This window comes from Sapajus apella, unplaced genomic scaffold (assembly GCF_009761245.1).
Source record: "Sapajus apella isolate SASKATOON/1434 unplaced genomic scaffold, GSC_monkey_1.0 scaffold3, whole genome shotgun sequence".
NCBI lineage: Eukaryota > Metazoa > Chordata > Mammalia > Primates > Cebidae > Sapajus > Sapajus apella.
The window spans coordinates 50748378-50772943 of record NW_022436943.1 but is presented as its reverse complement, the minus strand read 5'-3'; the positions used below and the strand labels follow the sequence as shown (position 1 = coordinate 50772943).

General features: G+C 40.8%; 1 non-coding gene and 1 pseudogene across 2 annotated transcripts; both read right to left on the bottom strand.

The window, feature by feature from the left end:
- Nucleotides 1-3769: 3769 nt before the first annotated feature.
- On the bottom strand, nucleotides 3770-3876 carry LOC116535960. Its single transcript, XR_004262410.1, has one exon. It is a non-coding gene; the product is annotated as a U6 spliceosomal RNA (small nuclear RNA).
- A 16374-nt stretch (nucleotides 3877-20250) lies between these two features.
- On the bottom strand, nucleotides 20251-21082 carry LOC116533564 (annotated as a pseudogene). Its single transcript, XR_004261350.1, has one exon. The product of XR_004261350.1 is annotated as a transcription factor BTF3 pseudogene (transcript).
- Between the last annotated feature and the right edge of the window lie 3484 nt (nucleotides 21083-24566).

Below are 24566 nucleotides of genomic sequence, written 5' to 3'. Positions count from 1 at the left end.
GACATCTCTTCGAAGCTTTGTTTTGGCAGATGGAAAAACGGAGGCTTACGGAAGCAAAGCAGGCTGTAAATATCTTGGAGGATGAGGTCAATCTTAATTATCTTTGCTTGTTGTTTCTTATCAGTATACACCAGAATGCCCTGCACCCAGTGAATGCTCAATAAGTGTTCGTGGAAGTGACAGAATTCCATCACTATTAAACACAACCGGTGTTGTGGTTGACAGTCATAGGTTGGAATATTTTCTCTTCTAATTCAGATTAGATGAGAATTTGATACTATTTTAATACTAAACCTTGCAAGGAATGTGTTTACTGGTTAACTGAGGCATCTCCAAAAGGGTCATGACCTCTATAAAGCCAGAAACATCCTGGTAAATCCTCTAGCTTCGACTTCTGATAGAAACTCGTTGAAGACTTAAAGAACAATTTCTTTTGTTAAACCACCATACAATTTTAGTTTACACAGTAGGACACATTTACAAAATGTTGCCCAATACGTTACCTTATTTAATTCTCCTAATGATCTGGTGAAGTACGCATTATTATTTCCATTTCTCAGAACAGGAAATTGAGGCTCTGAGAGTCTGAGTGATGACCCAATGATGTAGAGGCACTGTCAGAACTGAAACTTGAACCCAGAACTCTTTTTTTTCAGTGTATTGCATAAATACTACCTTGTAAAGTACCAAGTAGATATCCCTTTCATCTGTTTCTTCCTTCCTCCTTTTGCTCTCCCCTTCCCTTCCTTGTTTCTCACTAGGCACTGAAGCAGGTGAAAAATGAATATAGCAGTTCCTGTTTTGAAGAGTTCGCAGCCTCCTGCAGAGGATTTACAGGTAAAAAGGTAATTCTAAAAGCAGAGGATCTTTATTATGCACTAACCCTGATTGAGCACAGCCCAAAGGGGTTAACAGACCTGCTTGGAAGATGGGAAAGAGAGATAAACCACTGTCTAAGATATAGTTGCTGCTGGAAAAAGAAATTGCTGAAATCCCCAAACACCCCTGTCAAAATATCTAGACTTTCAAAGCCATGCCTTTCCTTCTCCCCTCTCTTAGATGTGATGAATGAGAGATGTGTGTGTGTGACACATCCACCTGGAATCTGCAAATCACTGATCCTTTAAAACCTACTTTTGTAAATACCAATAAAACAAGTCTTGACACTCGCTCCTGAGTTCAGGGAATTCATTCAACCTGGAGCCCTGGAGGAGGGAAGCTACTCCCTAGGAACTTTTCCCTTTTCAGATATCTCACCTGAAACTGAAACTTGTCTCTCACTCTTCCCTTTTTCTGCCTTCTTTGATTCAGAATCTGTAATCCTCCCTGGTTATTCTCCTTTGTCTGCCTTCACTTTGCCTAAGCAACAGAACTGTTCAGGTTTGCCAAATGAATGATACCACAAAGTGCTGAAGTCTGGGAATAATGCCTCATGGACATTGCATAACTATTTGTTTAATGAATACATGAAGGGGTGAATAAATGAATGAATAACGGCCTATATTAAATACTGCCTCTGTCATTTACCAGTTGCCCAACTTTAAGACAGATATTTAACCTGCTTGTGCCTCAATTTCTTGTCCTTCTCTATTGTGTATAAGAGATTATAAAAATGTATATACAAGCATGCCTTGAGATATTGTGGGTTTGGTTACAGACCACTGCACTAAAGCAAATATTGCCACAAAGCAAGTCACATGAAGTTTTTGGTTTTCCAGTGCATATAAAAGTTATGTTTACACTACTGTAGTCTATTGTGTGTGAAATAGCATCATGTCTAAAACATGTACACATCTTATTTTATTTTTTAAATTTTTTTGAGACTGAGTCTCACTCTATCACCCAGGCTGGAGTGCAGGGTCACAATCTTGGCTCATTGCAACCTCCACCTCCCAGGTTCAAGTGGTTCTCCTGCTTCAGCCTCTCAAGTAGCTGAAATTACAGAGGTGCTTGCCACCGTGCCTAACTAATTTTATTTATTTATTTATTTTTATAGAGACGGGGTTTCACCATGTTGGTCAGGCTGGTCTTGAACTCCTGACCTCAGGTGATCCACCCACCTTGGCCTCCCAAAGTGCTGGGATTACAAGCGTGAGCCACCACGCCCGGCCTCCAGCTAATTTTTTAAAAACATTTTTTTTTTAGTTGAGACAGGGTTTCACCATGTTGGTTGGGCTGATCTTGAACTCTTGACCTCAAGTGATCCACCTGTCTTGGCCTCCCAACGTGCTGGGATTACAGGTGTGAGCCACCATACCCATTCTTATGTGTGTGTGTGTGTGTGTGTGTGTGTGTGTGTATATATATATATATATACTTTTTTTTTTTTTAATTGCATTTTAGGTTCTGGGGTACATGTTAAGAACATGCAGGATTGTTGCATAGGTACATACATGGCAATGTGGTTTGCTGCCTCCATCTCCATCACCCATAATTAGCATTTCTCCCCATGTTATCCCTTCCCAACTCCCTACCCCTCACTGTCCCTCCCCTAGTCCCCCCAACAGACCTCAATGTACAATGCTCCCCTCCCTGTGTCCATGTGTTCTCATTGTTCAACACCTGCCTATGAGTGAGAACATGTGGTGTTTGATTTACTGTTCTTGTGTCAGTTTGCTGAGAATGATAGTTTCCAGGTTCATCCAGTTTGTCCCTACAAAGGATACAAACTCATCGCTTTTTATGGCTGCATAGTATTCCATGGTGTATATGTACCACATTTTCCCTGTCCAGTCTATCATCGATGGGCATTGGGTTGGTTCCAGGTCTTCGCTATTGAAAAGAGTGCTGCAATGAACATTCGTGTCCATGTGTCCTTATAGTAGAACGAATCATAATCCTTTGGCTATATACCCAGTAATGGGATTGCTGGGTCAAAAGGAATTTCTATTTCTAGGTCCTTGAGGAGTCGCCACACTGTCTTCCACAATGGTTGAACTAATTTACACTCCCACCAACAGTGTAAAAGTGTTCCTATTTCTCCACATCCTCTCCAGTATCTGTTGTCTCCAGATTTTTTAATGATCGCCATTCTAACTGGTGTGTGATGGTATCTCAATGTGGTTTTGATTTGCATTTCTCTAATGACCAGTGATGATAAGCATTTTTTTTGTATGTTTTTTTTGGCCTCATATATGTCTTCTTTTAAAAGTGTCAGTTCATATCCTTTAGCCACTTTTGAATGGGTTTGTTTGTTTTTTTCTTGTAAATCTGTTTTAGTTCTTTGTAGATTTTGGATATAAGTCCTTTGTCAGATGCGTAGCTTGCAAAAATTTTTTCCCATTCTGTTGGTTGCCGGCTTACTGTAATGATTGTTTCTTTTGCCGTGCAGAAGCTCTGGAGTTTAATTAGATCCCATTTGTCTATTTTGGCTTTTGTTGCTAATGCTTTCGGTGTTTTAGTCATGAAGTCCTTGCCTATGCCTATGTCCTGAATGGTTTTGCCTAGGTTTTCTTCTAACATTTTTATGGTGTTAGGTCTTATATTTAAGTCTTTAATCCATCTGGAGTTAATTTTAGTGTAAGGTGTCAGGAAGGGGTCTAGTTTCTGCTTTCTGCACATGGCTAGCCAGTTTTCCCAACACCACGTATTAAACAGGGACTCCTTTCCCCATTGCTTGTTATTTTTGTTTGGTTTGTCAAAGATCAGGTGGTAGTAGATATGTGGCGTTGCCTCTGAGACCTCTGTTCTGTTCCATTGGTCTATATCTCTGTGTTGGTACCAGTACCATGCTGTTTTGATTACTGTAGCCTTGTAGTATAGTTTGAAGAAAAATATAGAACACTTCACGAATTTGCGTATCATCCTTGCACAGGGGCCATGATAATCTTCATTGTATCATTCCAATTTTAGTATACGTGCTGCTAAAGTCAGCACGGGAGGAATGTTCTTGAACGCTGAGGAGGCTTGGGAGGATGGTCTTTTCTTAGCAGTGAGGAGTTTAGGATTTAAATACACATAGGAAAGGATTCAGGAAAGGGCATTTCAGGCAGTAATACTAGGGTAAAGGAGTGAGGTCTGGAATTTTCGGAAGATAAGAGAGAGAGAATGAAAAGCGAGGAGACAGAAAATGCAGTAGAAAGAGGTCAGGAGATGTGGGGAATGCGGATGGTCAAATTGGTTTGTAAAACTAAATTGTTGATTATGTATTGCATGGCATTATGTGCTGCTGATACAAAATATGACACAGACTATGTACCCAAGAAAGGAGCATGGTATTCCAGATTGTAAGGGTGACAGCAGAAGGGCATTTCACATGCCATTAGCACAGAGGAAGGAGTATGCCTGAGTATTCACTTAGGCTTCCAGAGGCCTCACAGTGAAGACCTGGGCTCTCCAAGGATTTATTCATTCTCTTTACTTGTTTGCTAACTAGCTTATTCACTCATTTAACATATATTCTTGAGCACCTGTTTATTTGCTTGGTGTTGATCTGGGTGCTAGAAACAAGGCAAACATAATCCTTGGGTATAAGGTCAACAGGAGATCTCCCATTGTTGATAGAGAGAAATCCTGTTCCAGGCAGAGAGAATGACATGACAGAAAACAAAACAAAGCCAAATCATGGAGCACTTAAAAGCAAGCATGGGCTTTCCACCGTAGCTCAACAGGAAAGGGATGAATGGTTTGTGGTCCAAGAGTCACCTGGGGGTTGACGCTGTCATCATGTGGCAGACATGTGAAGGACATGGAAGATACTGAACAGGAGAGGAGCATGGCCAGATTTATAGTTTAGTACGAGACCACTGGTGGCAGGTGGAATGGAGTGGGCTGAGTGAGCCCTCTTAGAGAAATACCGAAGAAGAGAGCGAAGAGCTCCCCACGGAGACAAAGGAACAGTTGGAGCCAGGTAGTGAGATGAAAAGATGTTTCTTGAGGCAGGGTACGCCCCGCAGTGAGTCAGGGGTCAAGGAGGAAGCACCAGCTACTTGTCAGAGGGTGGAGAGGGGCAATGAGACCCTAAGTGCAGGAAGAGGGGTCTGAGGGTGAGGAGGAGGCGGCAAACGTTTCCTTCACAATGGCAGGGACAATAATTGTGGAGGAAAGACAGATGGCCCATTTCTGCCAGGTGCCAACCCCAGCAATTCCCCTCTGCAGGGACTCACCCTAGCCCTCTGGGAATAAGGAGTGGGTTTATTGGCATCAGTTCCATGCTTTTGTAGTGGGAAAACTATGATATCTGAGGATGAGTCAACCAGTCCAACCAAGACTGGTTGAAAACAACTTTGATGGAGAAGGCTGGGAAAAAACAAAAATCAAATCCCTAAGAAATCCATGTGTCAAAACAAAACCAACACATCTTGATTCATTACAGTTCTTGCGAAGTCTCTTCTATCCAGCTAATGTCTTCCCATGCCAGGGGAAGCAGCATGAGGAAAAGTCAACTCAACAAATTTTGCAAAGTCTCTGCTCTTATTTAAATTTCTTTTCCTCTCAGATTTTCCCATACCCCATTCTGAAGAACACAGGCAGAAATCCCCACCTCCTCCAGCAAATTCTTTTCTATCAAGGGATTCCTGTTGCTTCTTTTTCATATCACCTTTTACCTGCCTCCCCATGACACTTATTCAATTGAAGTCCCATCATCATCATCATCATCATTGTTTTTACATGGAGGCAGAACTATTTATTTCCTTTTAGTTGTTTCATCATCTAGTATAGTGTCTGGCTTGCAACTCAACAAATGAATGTTTGCTGAACCAACTAAGTTGTCAGGGGGCAGGTAATATGTGTTCTAGAAACTTTTCTTACCTGACTTTGCAAAGGAGACTCATGAAGACCAGGAGATAAGAGGGTTTTAAGCAAAAACACTCCTGTGCATTCCTTATATCTGCACTGCCCACTCTGCGTGCTTAAAAATAATTTGTTTTAGATGAAGCTGCATGTGGTCTCTTGCGATGGCTCATAAAATCCAGTTGGCAGAAACAGCTGGGCTAGTTGCCTGAGAATCTCTAGAGACTGTAATTCAGTAGTTTCGGGGTGGGCCACCAGAATGAAGACAAAAAAATATATATCTTTCTCTTTTCTCTTTCCTTCTCTGTCTCTTATCCATCTATCCATCCATCCATCCATCCGTCTGCCTGTCTGTCCATCTGTCCATCCCTCCACCCATCCATCTATCCATCTATCCAAAAGTTTAGCCAAGACTGTTGAGAGGGAAAAGTAGTAGAACAGGAGTTTGGAGACTTGGCTTAGTAACTTATTTTGCTAAGCTTCAGAGAACCTATCTTGAAAATGGCAACACTTATCTAACTCCCAGGGCTAATTAGGAATTACAATTAAGTAATGTTTCTAAACATGAGATACACACGGTGGTTTCTCGGTAAATGTTAGTTGATTCTGAATATCCTGACAATAGAAAGTGCAGGAAGACTGAGGTTTCTGGTCTAGTTCATAACTAGGAGGGAAAAATAAAGGATTTGGAAGTAGAAAGAATATAATGATTTATTTTTAAATTTGTCAGTGTAGAAAGAGGCACAAGCCAGGGAGTCCATTTCCCAGAGGCCTGAGGAAATCCTTTGGCAGTTGTCAATCCAACCCAGTAGGCAATAGAATTAACTTACAGAGAAGACAAGAGCAGAGACATCCATAGATCACAGTATGAGAACCTTTCTTTTCTTGGGGAAAAAGAGGGAGACCACTCCTGTAGACGCTGCCAAAGGGCACATCCAAGGTAGGGGTAGGGTAGGAGGCTGAAGGGCCAACTGGGGTGGCTTGGTGAGAAACAGTTAATTAGACTTCTGGGTCCAGAAAGCAGTCCTACCCTGGCTGTGCCCCCATATGGAGTTGCAAGGCTGGGTGTGATTATATGCTTTGCAAGGAACACATATTTTGTAAGATTAAGACAAAATTGTTAAAAACATTTATTGTGTGCTTTTAATGTGCAAACATGAAGGGAACCTGGAATTTATTAATCTGGGTTGGGTGTCCCCTCTTGGCCCCTGGAGCTCTTTTGGCCATAGCTCTAACTTCATTGGATAGAAATAATTTGAGATTTTCTTCTCTGTTATCCCGTTTTTTTCCCCCAGCACTTACCACTGTGCATAATAGCACATAGTAGACACTAAAGATATTGAAGCAAAGCGGTGTCGACAGAATTGAACTGTGCCTATTGGCCAAAACTTTTAAATCAAGCTTGTGCATCCTGATGGTACAGCTTTAGTTTGTTAGGAGTTATTTTATGCTCCAGATTCAACGGGAACAGTATCCTGAAGTCTTAACTGTTTTGGAAAGATTGGTTAAAAAAAAAAAGGCAAACAATTTAACTGTTGATTATAAGGAAATATATAGTACTATTAAAATGAACTTCCGTATATTATAGAGTAGGGTGTTAAATTTGCATGAATTTTAAGATAAAGTACGCAAAGTCAAAGTCCTTCCTTTTCTTCTGTGCCTGCCTCGAATCACCGGATTTGAGGCATCTCCTGGAATACATTGACAGTCATGCATAGTGAGGGACATAAAGGCAAGAACTGTGTTTTGTTCCGTGTTGAATCTCTAGCATGAAGAGCACAGTGCCTGGCACATAGAAAATGCTCAATAAGAGAGTGGGTTCTGAATTATTCTCTATATGCTTCTCTTTTTTGTTCAAATAGAGCGTCAACTCCTGGAGGGCGTGTCCCAGGTAACTTTAGGTCTCTGATTCCTGGTGCAGAATAAATTCTTGCTACATCTTTGTCTTGTGCTGTAGTCTCACTGGGCCCAGCACAGTATTCTGCAAGTACCAGGCACTTTATGCAGTTTTATCAATGATACTGACTTTGATGTTATGAGTATCTGTGGGAAAATCCTTTCTCTGCTATTTAGCACTTGGAATGCCTACTTACTGAACATTCCTTAGCCCAAGTTTTCTGGTCTATAAAATGAGGATAACAATTTCTACTTCACAGAATGGATGCCCAGAACCCACGATATCTTTTATATGAGAAATCTGACACAACGCATCTTCAACAAATACCAATCCTCCTTTCCCCCTTGTTTCAGTCTCATTTCTAGACAATTACTTCTATGGCTTTAGGATGAGATTTGAAGGGCCTAAGTTTTGAGGCTAGTTTTCAGCTTTGACTCTGGTTCTGCAGAATAAGGTTCTTGATTTTTCTGATTCTGAGAAAATCTTTTACAGCCTTTGAGACTTAATGTTTCTATCAATCAGCAAAATGGGTATAATACTCGCAACTACTCTCTACTGATGTTCTGGGAAGAAGAATGAGATAATGTCTGGAAGGAGCCTTGAGCTTCAGAGATGAAAGTTAGCATATAAATTCAAAGACCAGAATGTCTATGCTATTATTCTTCAATGGCTTATTGGATTCTTTTAGAGCAGGAGGCTGTTTGACCGACAAAGTCATCAGCTCTGTCTGCTTCCTAAAATCTCTTTCAAATAGTTTGTAAACACCTCTGAGTGGTAATGCTTTGCTTTTGCCACTTCTGGTTCTCCTCTGCCTCATTTGTTTGCTCTGAGGTTAAAGATAATTGCTTTTGAGGTGGGAGGAAAGGTGAAACAATCCCAGGGATAATTGCCCCAAGGTCAGCAAATCTGTGTTCAAGTCCTGACTCAGACTGTCACTAACATTGGGCAAATCACTGACCCTCGCAGGGTCTGAGCTAGAAGCATCAAGGTTGGACCAAACAATCTCCAAGCTTCTTCAACCAGCCTTGAGGATGTGGACCAGGTGCCTGACAGAAGAGCATATTCCATGTAGAAGCAGAACCAAAAATGGTGGCTGAGTAAAACGGGAGGAAATAATCTCTTCACTGAAAAGGAGGGTGTTGGTGAGCATGGTTGAATGGAGGTGGAAAATTCCATGAGCAATAAGAGTAAGCAGGGCCCTGAAATCCAGGCAGAGAAGGCGAGTCTTGGTGCCACATATCAACTTTCTTTCTACTGGGAGGCAATATGGGGCATAAAAAAGAGTTGTATTATGATTTTGGAGCCATGCAAACCTGAATGACTTTAAAAACCTTTAAATCCTTGCTTTATCACTAATTAGTTATACCTTTGGACACAGTATTTCATCATCAGAATCTTATGGTGATACAAATACTCACCTTTTGGGTTTGCTATGCGGATTACATGATGTGGCACATATAAGTAGAGTGGATCTTTTTAATTCATAGATTCTGTATTTGTGTACTTGCTTACTTTCTAAAACAAACTTATAATTTCTAAATCAATACTCATGGTGCTTTTGCAGTGATTCCTGGACATGCTTAGAGTGAGTGGCAAAACACGTCAGCTGACACACATGTTTCTAGCTGAGGGTAAACATGGTGAGCCGCTGCCATCTTATTTCAGCTTTCACATTGCAACAGATGTCCCTTAGCACCACATTTTCCCCATTTTTATGCTTTTTGGTGGAGATTTTTTTTTCTTGAGATTAGGTCTCACCCTGTTGCCCAGGCTGGAGTACAGTGGTGCAACCTTGGCTTACTGCAACCTCTGCTTCCCAGGTTCAAGCGATTCTCCTGCCTTGGCCTCCCTAATAGCTGGGACTACAGGCATGCACCATCACTCCCAGCTAATTTTTGTTGATGATTTTTCTGTTTAAAACGGCCTCATTTCAGCATAGTACTGAAATGCTGTGTAGCGTTCTTGAGTGCAGAGGACCGTGAAATGTCTTATGGAAAATATATACATGTTAGGAAAGCCTCAATTAGGCATGAGCTATAATTCTGCTGGCCATGAGTTTAATTTTAATCAATCAGCAAAATATATTGAATAAGGTGTCTTTACATAGAAACACATATAAAGGAAGATTATGTATTGCTTGATGATGAAAATGTTTTGATCAGAGCTCACAGGAACCTAACCCTGTGTTTTAGCTAGGAACATTAGTTCAGTGTTTGCTAATTCAGTATCCATGGAAACTTCATAAAACATAACTATTGTGAACAGTGAGAATTGACTGTATCTATAATATAATCTATAAGTCAGCCTTTGATCTGTGTATGTCAACTCTAGATCAGCTCTAGTTTTGCCTCAGGCGCCTTCTCAATACCAGGTCAAAGGTAAAAGATCAACCTCTATCTTGCACATACCAATTTAACATCAAAGAAAAAAAGCAGGAGATAAAGCAGAGCCAGGCAATTGTTGTGTGACTTCTGTTCAGACATGCACACATCCTTATGCCCACTCACATTCTATTGGCCAAAGCAAGGCATGTGATCAATCCATTGTGAAGAAGATACTCCTCCCATGGAGGCACTGTAGGTTCATGCCAATGGGTGGGGACGGATAATCCGTTTACAGATATGAAAGAAGGGGAGAATAAATACTTGGAAAAATGCAAATGCAATTTAGCACAGTTACCTTTTCTTGGCACTCTTAACTTCTTATTGTTGGCTTATGATTAGTCAAATGACATGATGAGCAGTTGTCTAAAGAAAGGACATGTGACCAGGCCGGGCGCGGTGGCTCAAGCCTGTAATCCCAGCACTTTGGGAGGCCGAGGCGGGTGGATCACGAGGTCAAGAGATCGAGACCATCCTGGTCAACATGGTGAAACCCCGTCTCTACTAAAAATACAAAAAATTAGCTGGGCATGGTGGCGCGTGCCTGTAATCTCAGCTACTCAGGAGGCTGAGGCAGGAGAATTGCCTGAACCCAGGAGACGGAGGTTGCGGTGAGCCGAGATCGCGCCATTGCACTCCAGCCTGGGTAACAAGAGCGAAAACTCCGTCTCAAAAAAAAAAAAAAAAAAAGAAAGGACATGTGACCAATTCCTCTGAGGGAGGAAGTCTTTACATAGAGGGACAGCTAAACACCATTAGATAGAGCTTGTGTGCCTTTACCTGTACCTGTTTCTTTGGGTGTCTATTTAAGGAAAAAAAAAATATATATATATACACACAGTAATACAGTTTAGTTAAAAAAAGAAGCATAAGACAAACTTTCAAAAAATGACTTGAAAGGAACCTTCAAGACTTTTGGTCCAATACCCTTGTCTTACAGATAAGGAAATTAGTGCCTAGGAAAGTGAAGCGAATATACATAAAATCCACATTTACTTGATTATCTGTTGCATATCAGGGCCAGAATAAGAAACTGTGTCTCATTGGACAAGCCCTTACTCATCCTCCAGTATTTTCCAAGCATTGCAGTTGCTGCTAGGCTGATAGGGAGATGGTGAATGTCTAGATCCTTTTACTGAAAGTGTGGTGCTGTCATTCATTTATATAGTGGGTGGGAAAGGTGGTTTTTAGGATGATGGGGTTAGAGAGAAGCAGAGATGAATCATGATGGGACAAAAAGACAAACTGACTTTGATTCTAGACAGATTCTATTAAGATATTGCTGTGAGACCTTGGACAAATCATGCACCCTCCTAGAGCTCCAGTTTCCTCATCTATAGATATTATCTGCCTTAAATAATTTCTAGGGAGTTTAGAAGTAATGTAAGAAAAGTATCTGGCACATATGAGGCATGGGGTAAGTGTCTATGGTTACCTTGAATAATATTGTGATTTTAGACCCCATTGTTTGGCAATTGGATTCTTACTGTGACGCTAACTCTCTACAGACCCATAATTTTTGAGAATCGTCCTAGCTCTGCATGGACAATGTGAAGAATTCTGCACTCAGAATTCTCTCTCCCAGCAAAAGATGAACCGGTGAGCAGAAAAGGCTAACAGGTCAGTCTTCCCCCGCAGTGGCAAACACAAGTTGAAAGTGGTGTGTCCTCCAGGCTCTGTCTCTCCTTTTCCATGGTAGAGCATGTCATCGCAAGCTGGCATCACAGTCCACTTAAAACAACCTTCAGCGTGGCTCAAAAGTAGTCTGACTTTAAAATCTTTATGGAGGTTTTGTTTTCCCACTCACCCTTTTATTCTTTTTCTCTCCTTTTTAATTTGATATGAAAGGAGAACAGGTGGCTTGTGATTCCTATTTTCTGTGCTTGCAAAATAGAGACATATACACATAGGTTATATTTACAGCTAGGGAAAAACTCCTGGCTGGATGAAGGTATTGGCTACTTTGTAAGACAGAGGACAAGGTTTCATCTTTTTCTGTTGCTGAAGTAATTGTCTTTGGAGTACTTTTTTCATGCAGTGCACATTAGGGTGTTTTATTATGTTAGTAGCCAAGGTGGTTTTTACCCCAAAATAAGATGAGTAGTATAAGCCAGTGAATGAGTTCTAGGTGAATTGTGAGTCCATCCTTTTCAGATTTCCCATCAACTGTGAACAGTTTTATTGCTTATTATTAGAGACATTATAAGCAGAACCCATTAAGTGGGTTTAGGGGGAAAAAGAATTTTTTGAAGAATATTAGAGATAGCATTTCAGGTCTCCAAGATGGCTGGAGAGTCACACTGGTAGGTTGTGTGGAGAAGGATCACATCCAAACTATACAATGTGAAATGCACCAGTATAGACTCCATCGATGCTATTGAGGACAGAGACGACAGCTCATTCTGGGCTCAGGATGTCAGAAGTCCCACTTCTGCTACTCCTGAAAGCCGGCCATCACTGCTATCTCTAGCCAAAAAATAGTTTCTATCTAGCATTGGCTCTCTCATCTTGCTCACTTCTCAGTGAGTCCCTCACTCATTGTGGTTAATGGGGTGGAGGTCGAGCATTGCAAAGAAAAATGGGAAAGTGAGTCTCTTGTTTCTACCTTGGGGAGGCGGAACGTTTCTTAGATGAAGGAACAGTGTTTAAAAAGTTCTGAGCAGTGGGAAAACTCCAAACATCTACAATAGCTCTTTAATGCTGGATATTTTTATATTAAAGGAAATCAGGAAAAGTAAATTGCTGCTTGGATCTGGCTATTAGATCTTGACTGTGGACCAGAGCACCTCAACCTCAATACTTATGAAATCTGGGACCAGATAATTCTTCGCTGTGAGGAGTTGTCTTGTGCGCTATAGAATGGTTGGCGGCATTCCCCACTGGTGCCATTAGCACAACTCCCTTCCTGTGACACCAAAAATGTCTCCAGGCATTGACAAATGTCTCCTAGGGAGAAGGCAAAGTGGTCCCTGGTTGAGAACAACTGCTGTAGACCATGACACATAGGATGCACTGTCTATATATGCATGGTCATGTGGGTCTGCTGCCTTATGCAAAAAGTATTTTTGGTAAATTTGATCAAATGGGATATTGATGGGAAGTAGAGAATAGGACTCGGGGAGAAGGAGGAGCTCTCATTAGTCCTCAACTTGGGTATAAACATCCCAAGTATAAGGATTTATCTCTTTTGTTCACAGCTCAGTTCCCAGTGCCTAGTGCATAGCAGTGTTCCATAAATATTTGTTGAATAAATGAACAAATAAAATAAAGCCACAATTATTTTTATGACTGTCTTAATTCAAATATTTGGTCTTATTATTATACTAGAATTTCAGGTCTATAAGAAATTTTAAACTCTTCCCCTCAGTTTTGCACTGGCCCGAGGTGGCTGTAGTCAGATATAAGAACCCCAAATGTCAAAACATCCTGGATGTCACACACTTGTTACTTACAAATTGCTTAATGATAGGCAAACACTCACTCTGTTTCCACACAAAACACATATGGCCTCCATCCTGATGCATCTCTTAGCTGAATGTGGACAACTTTGGTTAAGCAGGATATTTGGCATTCTTAGTCAAGATTCTCAAGTTGCCTTTCACTGTTCATGCGTGAGCTGAACTGAAAATTTCTGGGGATTTTTGGGGTCTCTTTTACTTGTTGATCAGGTTATCTATTGAGCCAAATGCTAAGAATTCAGTCATGAGCAAGACAGACAAAATTCCTATCTTCATGGAGCTATGTCCAAATAGTAGATGAAGATGATGCTCAACTAAGCTCATAAAAAGCATCAGTTTCTAAAAGCTATAAAAAAGAACATTAAGATCAGTTTACAGAGACAGGGAGTGATGATGAGAGAGCACTGAGGGAGAAACACTGGCTACAGACATCCGAAGAGCAGCTACTGCAAGGAGGCAGCTCTCAACCTTTGCCTCTGTTTTCTTCCTGGAATGCTGGAGAGTAGGATAAAGGTGTGTGTGTGTGTGTGTGTGTGTGTGTGTGTGTGTGTGTGTGTGTGTGATGGAGGAGGAGGAGGAGGAAAAATAGGAAGAAAAGGAGGAGGAGGAGGAGGAGGGGTAGATCAGAGGTAACTGACGGGCTTCTGTGGTGCATCAGAGGGGACACGTCTGGGGATGCACCCATCTTTCTCCCTAAAGCCTTCATGAATCTCCCATAGTTCATAACATTTTGAGTTGTGGCACTTAATATTTTTGAGTTCTGGATCCCTCAAAGAATCTGAAGTAAGTTACAGAAGCTCTCCCCAGAAAAATGCATCTTAAATGTAAAATTTTAGTACAATTTCAGGGTGAGCATGATCCTGCCAATGTCTTTCTCTAGAAGGCTTCCTTTGTTCTACCATTAAGAAATTCTGGGACAATACCAGGAAAACTAGCCATTTGTTGGGAGTTTATGTCTCAGCCACTTAAAGTGCTGACAATAATACTTGACGTATATTATCCCTGTCAAATCCTACAATGACTCCATGAGGTAGAGGTCATCACCAAACCCACTGTATAGGAGAGGAAATTGAGGCACAGAGAGAGTGACAAATTTCCCCCAAAGCACATAAATAGATGTCTGCCTGATTTATCTCTCTCACTGGGTGGCTTGATAATCTGCTACTAAAGGATATTTTGGCTGAAGGTTTAGTTCACATAAAGACTTGGATAGCTCTTAATGCACTATTTCAGGATATTTTGATGGTAAGTCTTCAGGATGAAAGTAGTGTCTTCTACCACTGTTTTTGCCTCAGCACCTATCCTAGTTACTGATAGCCCCTGAGAGCCAGAGTGTTTGTGGTCACTGATTAGCAGGCCATGAGTGCATACGATGCCACGTGTGTTACCCTAAACCAGCTGTACAGTGGAAGAGGATGATGAAGATGATGGCTTCCTGCTTGATAACAATTTTATTGCTGTGGAATGCAGGTTGTGCTTGAAACTACATATAATGAGAGGGAATATTTATAGCAATTAAGGTACTCTAGATAAGGGAGCAGCAAGCTTCTTTTGTAAAGAAATGGGTTTTAGATATTTTAGGTTTTGAGGGCCAAGAGGAAACATTGAAAATTTTTTGTAAAGACTTGCGTAACTTATTGTTTAGGGGCTATGTCCCGATATGATGTGGCTATATCCTGATTTAACTTATGATGGAACTATGTCCTGATAAACTAATTTAAGTTCAAAATATCATTTTAAGTCAAAGATATATTGAATACACCTAACCTACTGAACATCACAACTTAGCCTAGCCTACCTTAAGAGCACACAAAATACTTCTATTGGCTTACAGTTAGGCAAAATCATTTAACACAAAGCCTATTTTATAATACACATGACTGTCTCAATTTGTTCAATGCTGTACTGAAAGTGGAAAATAGAATAGTTGTATGAGTATTTGAAGCACTGTTTCTACTAAATACATATCACTTTTGTACCACTGTAAAATCTAAGAATTGTTAGTCAAAACATTGTCAGTCAGGGACTGTCTGTATTTAATACACATTCATTTAAAAAGGTAAACACTTACGTCAACATAGTGTGGGAAAAGAGAAAAAAGGTAAAAACTATTTTTAACTCAAGTCACACAATACACGATGTATGTATGTATACACGATGATACACAAGTCAGTGCATAAATAGGATCAGGTTCTGATAGCTGTAAAAAAAGAACACTAGGATCAGATTACAGGGAAAGGGAATGATGATGAGGGGGTATTGAGGAGGGAAGACTAACTACAGAAGACTGTTCTGTACGATGTCATATGGGCTACCTTTGGCCCACCAGCTGCTGCACTTTCCTGACTTCTGCTCTGAGCTTCAATACAGACTTGATGTCGGCCTAATGAATAATCTTCGTCAGGTTATTCGGCCTCTCTGTGCCTCAATATCCTCATACATAAAATGAAGACAAACATGGCACCTGCTTTGTAGAGTCACTGGGAGCATAAAAAGAGATAATACAGGTAAAAAGTTTAGATAAGTTCCTGGTATTTCATAGAGATTATAACAGAGTTGCTTATTATCATTCCTTGATTGTTTGACAACAGGTACATCCCAAGACACACGAGTGATTTGGAATTCTTACTTGTATGCGGAGTTTGAAAACTAATGTAATATGATGCTGGATGACTTTTTAAGAAATGCCGCTAAATTCAGACAGTGATACACTAACACATACCCTTATCTATGCACAAAAGGAAAAATAAATCCAGGGTTAAGTGAGGAATTTGGTGGGAAAATTATTCTATGATAACATAATCTCTCCAGTCAGTTTCCCTCCCCAACTCCTTCTCTGCCCCTTACCCTTGCCACCCCCACCCAGCCCTCCATACCCTGAGAACTCTGGGCAGGGCAGGAGAGATGTGGCAGGGGGTGGGAACTACAAGTGGGAATGGCAGTAAGGATAAAGCTTACTGGGCACCTCTTACTTCCTAGGTGCTTTTATGTATGTTATATACTCCCACCCCTCAATTACTGTGCATAGCACCCAGGTGATATGGGCTTAATTAAATCCGTGTTACAGATGGAGAAGCAGAGGCACAAAAACGATTAATAACTTGACTAAAGTCACATAGCCGGTAAGTGGCAGAACCGAGATTCAAGTCTAGGCTTGCCTAACTTTAAAGAACCCAAGTCCATGCTTTTACCAGCCCATGTGGCTTCTCCCGGCAGCAGCTGCAGGAGTATATTCTGGGCAAGCAGTTATCTTTGGGGGCACTTAAATTACTGTAGATACACCTTCTAAAGTAATTTTCACATCAAATTCTGTGTACAGATCTTTTGATTATATGTAAAACAGACTGTCATAACTATTTCTATTGGGAGTTGCTGTTTTATTGATGCAATTTGTTTAATGACTTCTACAAAACTGCTTAGGGCAAACTGCTCTCCTGTGAACTGGGCCAAGGCTGTGCTGGGAGGGGTCCCATGGCTGTCCCTCTCCCATCCCCACTCCATATGCTCAGAGAGCCCTTTCTCTGTGCTTTCTTTTTCTGCTTCACTGTCACATACAGTATTCTTCCAGCAGTAATTGAAGGGACAGACAATAGTATGTTTATTGGAACTTTTTTCTGGATAATATATATTAATATATATGTATTTTTCTGGCTATATAAGTCATGCACTTTCTTATATAAGAAAGCTTGGGAAAATTTGAGAAAAATATAAAGAATAAAATATAAATTAATTCTAGTTCTGCTGTAGAGAAATAACCACTGATAGGGTTTTTCATGACTAACTTTTTTCATGACCTCGGTGTCTTACTTTATGCTCTTAACATAATCTAGGACTTCATGTGTTCATGGATTAGCATGAGAATCATGCTAATCAAACTCAAAGAATTGCTACTCAATAAGCCATAGATAATTATTAGGAAAAATAAGGGCTTTACATCTGGTCTTCGAATACTGTTAAGTAGAATGTAATTCATAACCCATGGCCAAACTTCCTAAATCTTTGTTTCTATGAATCTCCTACCTTTCCACACTCCAAATCTATGCAATAGCTTTTGGATTCTCCAACCTACCCCAAATTATCGTCACCACCTTACAGGTCTCCCATAACCCTTTCTTACCCTCTTTTAAGCTTCTTTTAAATATAGTAGGAAAGAGTTTCTCTGGTCTTCTTTCGTTCCCCAAATTTTATTTTAGATTCAGGGTGTACATGTGAAGGTTCATTACCTGGGTATATTGCATAATGCTGAGGTTTGGAGGGTGGATAATTCCAACATCCAGGTACTGAGCATAGTACTCAATCAACTTTCTTTTTTTCTTTTTTTTTTTGAGACGGAGTTTCACTCGTTACCCAGGCTGGAGTGCAATGGCATGATCTCGGCTCACAGCAACCTCCACCTCCTGGGTTCAGGCAATTCTCCTGCCTCAGCCTCCTGAGTAGCTGGGATTACAGGCACGCGCCACCATGCCCAGCTAATTTTTTGTAGTTTTAGTAGAGACGGGGTTTCACCATGTTGATCAGGATGGTCTCGATCTCTTGACCTCGTGATCCACCTGCCTCAGCCTCCCAAAGTGCTGGGATTACAGGCGTGAGCCACCGTGTCCGGCTTTCATCTTTCAACTCTTTCCGCCCTCTCTCCTTCCCTCCCACCTCTAGTAGTCCCCAGTTTCTATTGCTGCCATCTTTATGCCCGTGAATATCTGGCCTCCTTTTAAATTTGCTTTCTTATTTGTCCATTACCTAGAGTTTCCATAGTAGAGGAGAATCTGAGACCATACCCAGCAAGAAAGAATTTTATCTAAAGTTTTACTACCTTTGCATTCCAATCTTTCTCCACTCATTCTCCTAATCTTGTCTCACGAAATTATGGCTGCTGAGAATGAAATTTCCTTTGGAGGGCAATTGAAAGGAAGGGAGGACAGAAGCTACAAAGAAGGGAGAAAGGAAAAGAGAGCAAGTGGAGACAAAAGTTCCTTCAGAAGGTTTAAGCACATGAAAATAGGGCTCCGTTTACATGCTTCACTTTGAATGAATCTTGTTTACCAAGATATCAGGAGCATTTCCCTTAAGTCTTTGAAAACGTGAATTTTATTGGGCATGTCATATTCTGTTGTAGAAATACACTGCAATGTACTTTCATAATCCTCTAATATTGGACATGTAGATCTAAATGAATTTTGTGCTAATACAAATATTGTGTGATGAATATCTTTGATATATTTTGTGCATTTTGTTATAGTCATGTATCTTGAAAATGGCAGAGGGAAGATTCTGCTTTGTTACCCATTTTGATAGTCCTTGCCTTTGCTAGACATGTTGTTGATATTTTGATATTGAACTGACGTATGCCTTCATTTATTTCTTTTTATTTATTTATGTTTTGAATTTTTAAAACTGTTCACTTGAACTATAGCAAATACACAGAAAACTGAACAAATCTTAAGTGAACAAGTCATTCAGTTATTGCAAACTGACCACAACCCAGGTCAAAGAGACAGAACATGGCATGGCTGGCACCCCAGGAGTTCCATATCACCCCACATCCAGCCCCTTGCCTTTCCCCAAAGGTAACCAAGTTTGCTTTTTTTAAAAAAATCTATGCTGTTGTATATGATAGTAGTTTATTTTCATTACTATGTAGCATTCCATTGTACAAAATACCAAAATTTGATGCATCTACTATTGTTGAACTGCAACTACTATCGTTACTGGATTGGGGCTATCATAAGTAATTCTGCTATAAACTATTTTGTTCATGCATTTTGATCCATGTGTGCACACATATCTGAGGATATATCCCTAGAGATGCTGGGTCATAGTATTGTATTAAACTTCAGTAGATGATACCAAATAGTTTTCTAAAATACTTGTACCTAGTTTATACTTTGACCAGAAGTATGACAGTTTTTATTGTTCCACATTCTTGCCCATACTTTGGATTTCTAATCTTTCACATCTAAGTCAATTTTCAGAGTGTGTAATAGTGTTTTTGTTTTTTATCCCCCGATTACCAATGAATTAGTAATGAAACACCTTTTCAAATATTAGCTGGACATTTGGATGTATGTTTTCATTTATAATCTGCATTCAATAATAAAGAAAACACAAATTCCTCATGTATTTTTCTGTGGAAAGGTGCTTAAAAATGGAATGATCTTTTATTCTCTACTTTCAGTGACAATATGGGGATATAGTTCAGTCTGTTGCTTCAAGCTATGGACAAAATGGCAGTAAAAAGGAAGAAAACAGAGCCTTGCAAAAGATGCATGACAAGTTCTTACGACTTGGCAATCTACTCTGCGCCTAGAACTTTCTCCTTAATTGTAAAACCACATGAATTTCAGGAGAGATTAATGTATTTTTGAATCATTGGTTCTTAACAAACAAAGATGGGGTGTTGTAAGAGTTCAATAAGCTTTACAATCTTTTAAATGCTCTTCACTTAGAAGGAGACATGTTGAGACTAGTCGGTGGGTTGGAGAAGAGGAGAAGAGAAAGGTGGAGCCAGAGGAAGAGGATGTGGGTTTTTGCCACCCTGAAATTCAGCTGAAATCTGCAAAAAACCCAAGCAGGAAAATTGAAGTCATGGGGTGATCTCTGAAAGAAACAAACAACCCTGAGGTCCTTCAAAATTTAAATGTACTCAAGCATACAAATGGATAAATTAGGAGAGCAAATATGGGCCCACTGTCCTAGAGCTTTAAAAAAATCATGTGGTAGAACATCTTCATTCCTCCCCCACAACTCCTTTTCATTCATAATTTCTTTTTTTTTTTTTTTTTTTACTAGGCAAAGAACTTTATTAACCTTGGTTTCAAACTTGATTCCCAGGCTTCTTCGGCTTAATTAGCTGCAAAGAATGAATTGTGTATAAGCAAGAAATTGAAAAGAGCTGCAGTGTCCAAGGGGCTTGGGCTTAAAAATATTAGAGATCTAGATTTTATCAGATCCATAAACAAAAATTTCTTAAAAAGCAGTCATAATATAAAATAGCAGCTCCCAGTAACTTCTTCAAGTTTTATCTTTAGAAGTTGACTCAATTCAGTTTGCCTCATTCTTGGAAGCCTCATCAAAATTCTCCACAAGATCTGGAACTTCATCATCATCCTCCTCTCCAGTAGCAAGTGGTGCTTTTCCATCCACAGATTGTTTGGGCAGAGCTTCAGCCAGTCTCCTTAAACTGGTCAGACTGTCTGCCCCAAGCTGGTTTAAGATGCTGGGTAGCATTTCTGTCAGCGGCTTTGTCTCAGCATGACCTGTAATGGTGAAAGTGTTCGCTGCCAGAGATGCCTGAACTTTAGGGTTGTTAGAATGGATCACTGTTCCTTGGTTTGTAAACATATTCACCTCTTCAATACCAGACATATTGTTTACCCCTAACTTCTTTAAGGAGAACTGAAGTTTTTTATCATCTGCTGTGGCTGTTCTATGAACCACCTTCTTCCTTCTGCGAGCAGTTCGTTTCCCACCAATGCGCACTTGTGCCTGCAGTTTGGCGAGTTTTTCCTGGTTCATGATTGTTTCTTTCATCTTCTCGGAGCGGATAAGGGGTCGCGCGGGGGACTAGGGTTGGTGCTCAAGAGGTCTTGGGTGGACCAGCTGAGATTAGGCGCACACACCAGTTTCTTTATTTATTCAACACGCAATTATTGAAGGATGTTTTGTGCCAGGCTCTATTTTAGGAGCTGGGATTCTGCTATGAACATATCTGAGAAGGTTCCTCTTCTCGTGGAGCTTTTATTATGGCAGAAGAGGCAGGTAAAGCAGTAAATAAATAAAATCTTTTTAGCTAGTTAGAAGTGGATAAACATGTAGAGTTTAGCTAGGGAATAAGCTCTGAGGAGGGTACGTCTGGGCCAAGAGGCTGCATGATAGAGCCAAACATTGAAAAACCTGAGTGGAAATAGAATTTCTGGCTGAGAGAAAAAGAAGAGAAAACGTTCTCAGAGGGTGTTGCATGTTGTCTATTGTTGTGTAATTTGTTACTCCAAAATTGCATGGCTTCAAGCAATAATTATTATCTCACAGTTTTTATGGGTCAGGAATCTGGGCCTGGCTTAACTGGGTCTTCTGTCTCAGGGTCTCTCACAAGCTGTAATTAAGGTTTTGGCCAGGGATGTAGTCCTGTTATGGTTGGACTGGGGATAGAATAGCTTCCAAGCTCTCTCACTTGATTGGTGGCACAATTCATTTTCTCCCAAGCTGTTGGACTGAGGGCTTCAGCTCCTTGTTGGCTGTTGGCTGGAGGCCACTCTTAGTTTCTAGCAAGTGAACCTTCTCATAGGGCAGCTCACAACATGGAAACTTGCTTCATCTGAGTGAGAAAGTGAGAAGGAGAGGGAGAGGGAGAGGGCAAGAAAGAGAGAGAGAGAGAGAGAACTTACAGTCTTTTGCAACCTAATCGTGGATGTGACATCCCGTCACCTTTGCCATATTGTGTTATTTAGAGGCAAATCACAAGGTCCAGCCTACACAAAGGGTGTGAATATGGAGAGGTGGGACTCACTGGGTGGGGTGCCTCTTAGAAGCCTTACTGCCAAAGAGAGGGGGAAGCCTGGAATATAAAAGGCATAGGCAGAAGGTCAAAGAGGTTTGTAGGTAAGAGGGTAGTGGTGCAAGAGCTGGTCAAAGAGAAAAATGAGGGCCAGATCATGTAGGGCCTGATTGGCTAAGGTAAGACATGATAGAAAGTTACTGGTAGGCTTTGGGTAAAGAAGTAAATATATTTGGCTCAAATTCTGAACAGATTGTTCAGGCTGCCACATGCACATAGGAAGTATAAGGGCCAGGGTAAGCAGGGGGAAGAAGCCAGTTGGAGGCTGCTCTGGATGTTCATTTCAAGAGAGTGGTGGCTTGTCTCAAGGTGGTGGCCATTAAAAGAGGGTGACAGAGTGGGATCTATTTTGGAGGAAGACTCAGCAGAATTTGCTGGTGGCTTAGATGCGGGTAATGAAGGAAGAGAAATCGAAGATAACTCCTGAGTTTTTGGTCATTATGATTGCTTTTTATTGCATACTGTCTTTATTGAAAACCTGAAAGCATGTAAGAGCCAGAAGAAGCCTTGAGAGTTATTTAATTCAGTTTCTTCATCATGTTGATGGGGAAGCTGCAAGCCACTTCACCTTTCTAGTCCTCAGCTTCCTGTTTTGTCATAGAGGAAGCTGGGCTAGATTTTCTCTGAATATTAAGGGATACTCTCTAAACAAAAACAAAACTCAAATCTGCACTGATTTCCAGTTTGTGCCTTTGTCCATTTCCTATATGGAGAACATGAGAGGAAGGAAAGTTGGGTGGAGAGGAAGATCAGCCTGTGCAAAGGTGTTAAGTCCAGAGCACGCTTGATGGGTCAAAGGGGCTTTGGGCAGCCAATGAGCTTTTAAAACCACTTATGGTACCAAGATGGTCCAAAAGCCTCCAATGGTCCACTTGCTGGTGGAAAACAGCCTGACTACGTGCTTTCTCAGAGTGCTTAGATGTAAGGCAAAGGTCTACAGAAAGATTTAGCCAGGTGAGCAGATACATTATTAATAGTAATATCCACATGTTAAAGAACACATACTCTGTGCTGGACGCTGTATAGCTGGAGAAAATATACATCCATTGTTCAATTCTTTTATACTCTCATGCTTGTGAAAAGCAGTTACTCAGACCAAAAAACCTGTAGTCCCATTCCTTCTCTCCCATCCACATATAACCCATTAGCAAATCCTGTTGGCTCAATTTCAAAATAAACCTAATTCCTAACATTTTTCCATAACTGCAGTCCAAATCACTGTCCTTTTTTCTGGAGAACTGTAACACCTTCCTAACTGGCTTCCACACCCAAACCCTCTGGTCTAACACAGCATAGCAGCTTGAGTGATCCTAGTAGCACTGAAGTTAGATCACGGCACACCTACCTCAAAAGCTTCCAATGGCTCCCAATTACTCGTAGAGAAAACAATCTAAATCCTTGTAATGGTCCCATAAAGCATTGCATAATGAGTGCCCCATGCTCTGCACTATCAGTTGCATGTCTAATCTTCCCTCCTACTTCTTTCTCCCTCCCTCACTCCATGGCAGCCACGTGACCTCCCTGTTCCTGGAACACAGAGGCACTTCCCTCCCAGTCTCTTGCCTCTGGGTCTCTAAACTTGCTGTTTCCTTTTGCCTGGAAAGCTCTTCTTCCAGATACTTACAAAGCCTGTTCCCTTACCGCCCACTCCTTCCTTTATTTTTTGAGACAGGGTCTTACTCTGTTGCCCAAGCTGGAGTGCAGTGGCACAATCTTGGCTCACTGCAGCCTTGACCTCCTGGACTCAAGTGTTTCTCCCACCCCTACCTTCTGAGTAGCTGGAACGACAGGAACACACCACCATGCCTAGCTATTTTTTTTGTGTTTGTAGAGATGGGGTCTCGCCATGTTGCCGGGGCCGGTCTTCAACACCTGAGCTCAAGCGAGCCACCTGCCTTGCCCTCTTAAAGTACAAGAATTACAGGTGTATATCACTGCACCTGGCCCCTCACTCCTTTTTGAGGTCTTCACCGAATGTTGTTTTCTCAGTTGAGGTCCTCCCTGGCCATTCTGTCTTGAACTGAACCCCTCTTTCCCTCTTTTATATTTCTTAGTATTTATCACCTTCAAATGCAATGTATTTCCTTTTCTGTCTCTCCCCAGTAGAACATAATTCCACAAGTGCTAGATTTTAATTTTGTTCTTTACTGTATCTTCAGAGCTTAGAGCATAGCAGATGCTGAATAAATATCTGTAGAATGAATGAAGAATCTGCCCTATGAGGCAAGTACTCTTTCCCTCTAGTTATTGCATATGAAAACTGAGATGCAGAGCAAATTTTCATCTTGCCTGAGGTCACAAAGTTGGACAGTGACAGAGTTAGGACTTAAACCAGAGTTTGTTATCTCCCAGAACAGCCACCAGATTTTGTGTGTTCTTGGAGGCAGAAATGCTGCCCAGGATGTGAGCTTCAATTTCTTTATTCATAAACATGGAAAGAACTATTTATCCATGTAGTTGTTGTAAGAGTGAAGTGGGAAGTTAAATATGAAAGTGCATTGTAAGATAGTAAATATTTTCCTTGCATGGAGAATGTCATTATTTCT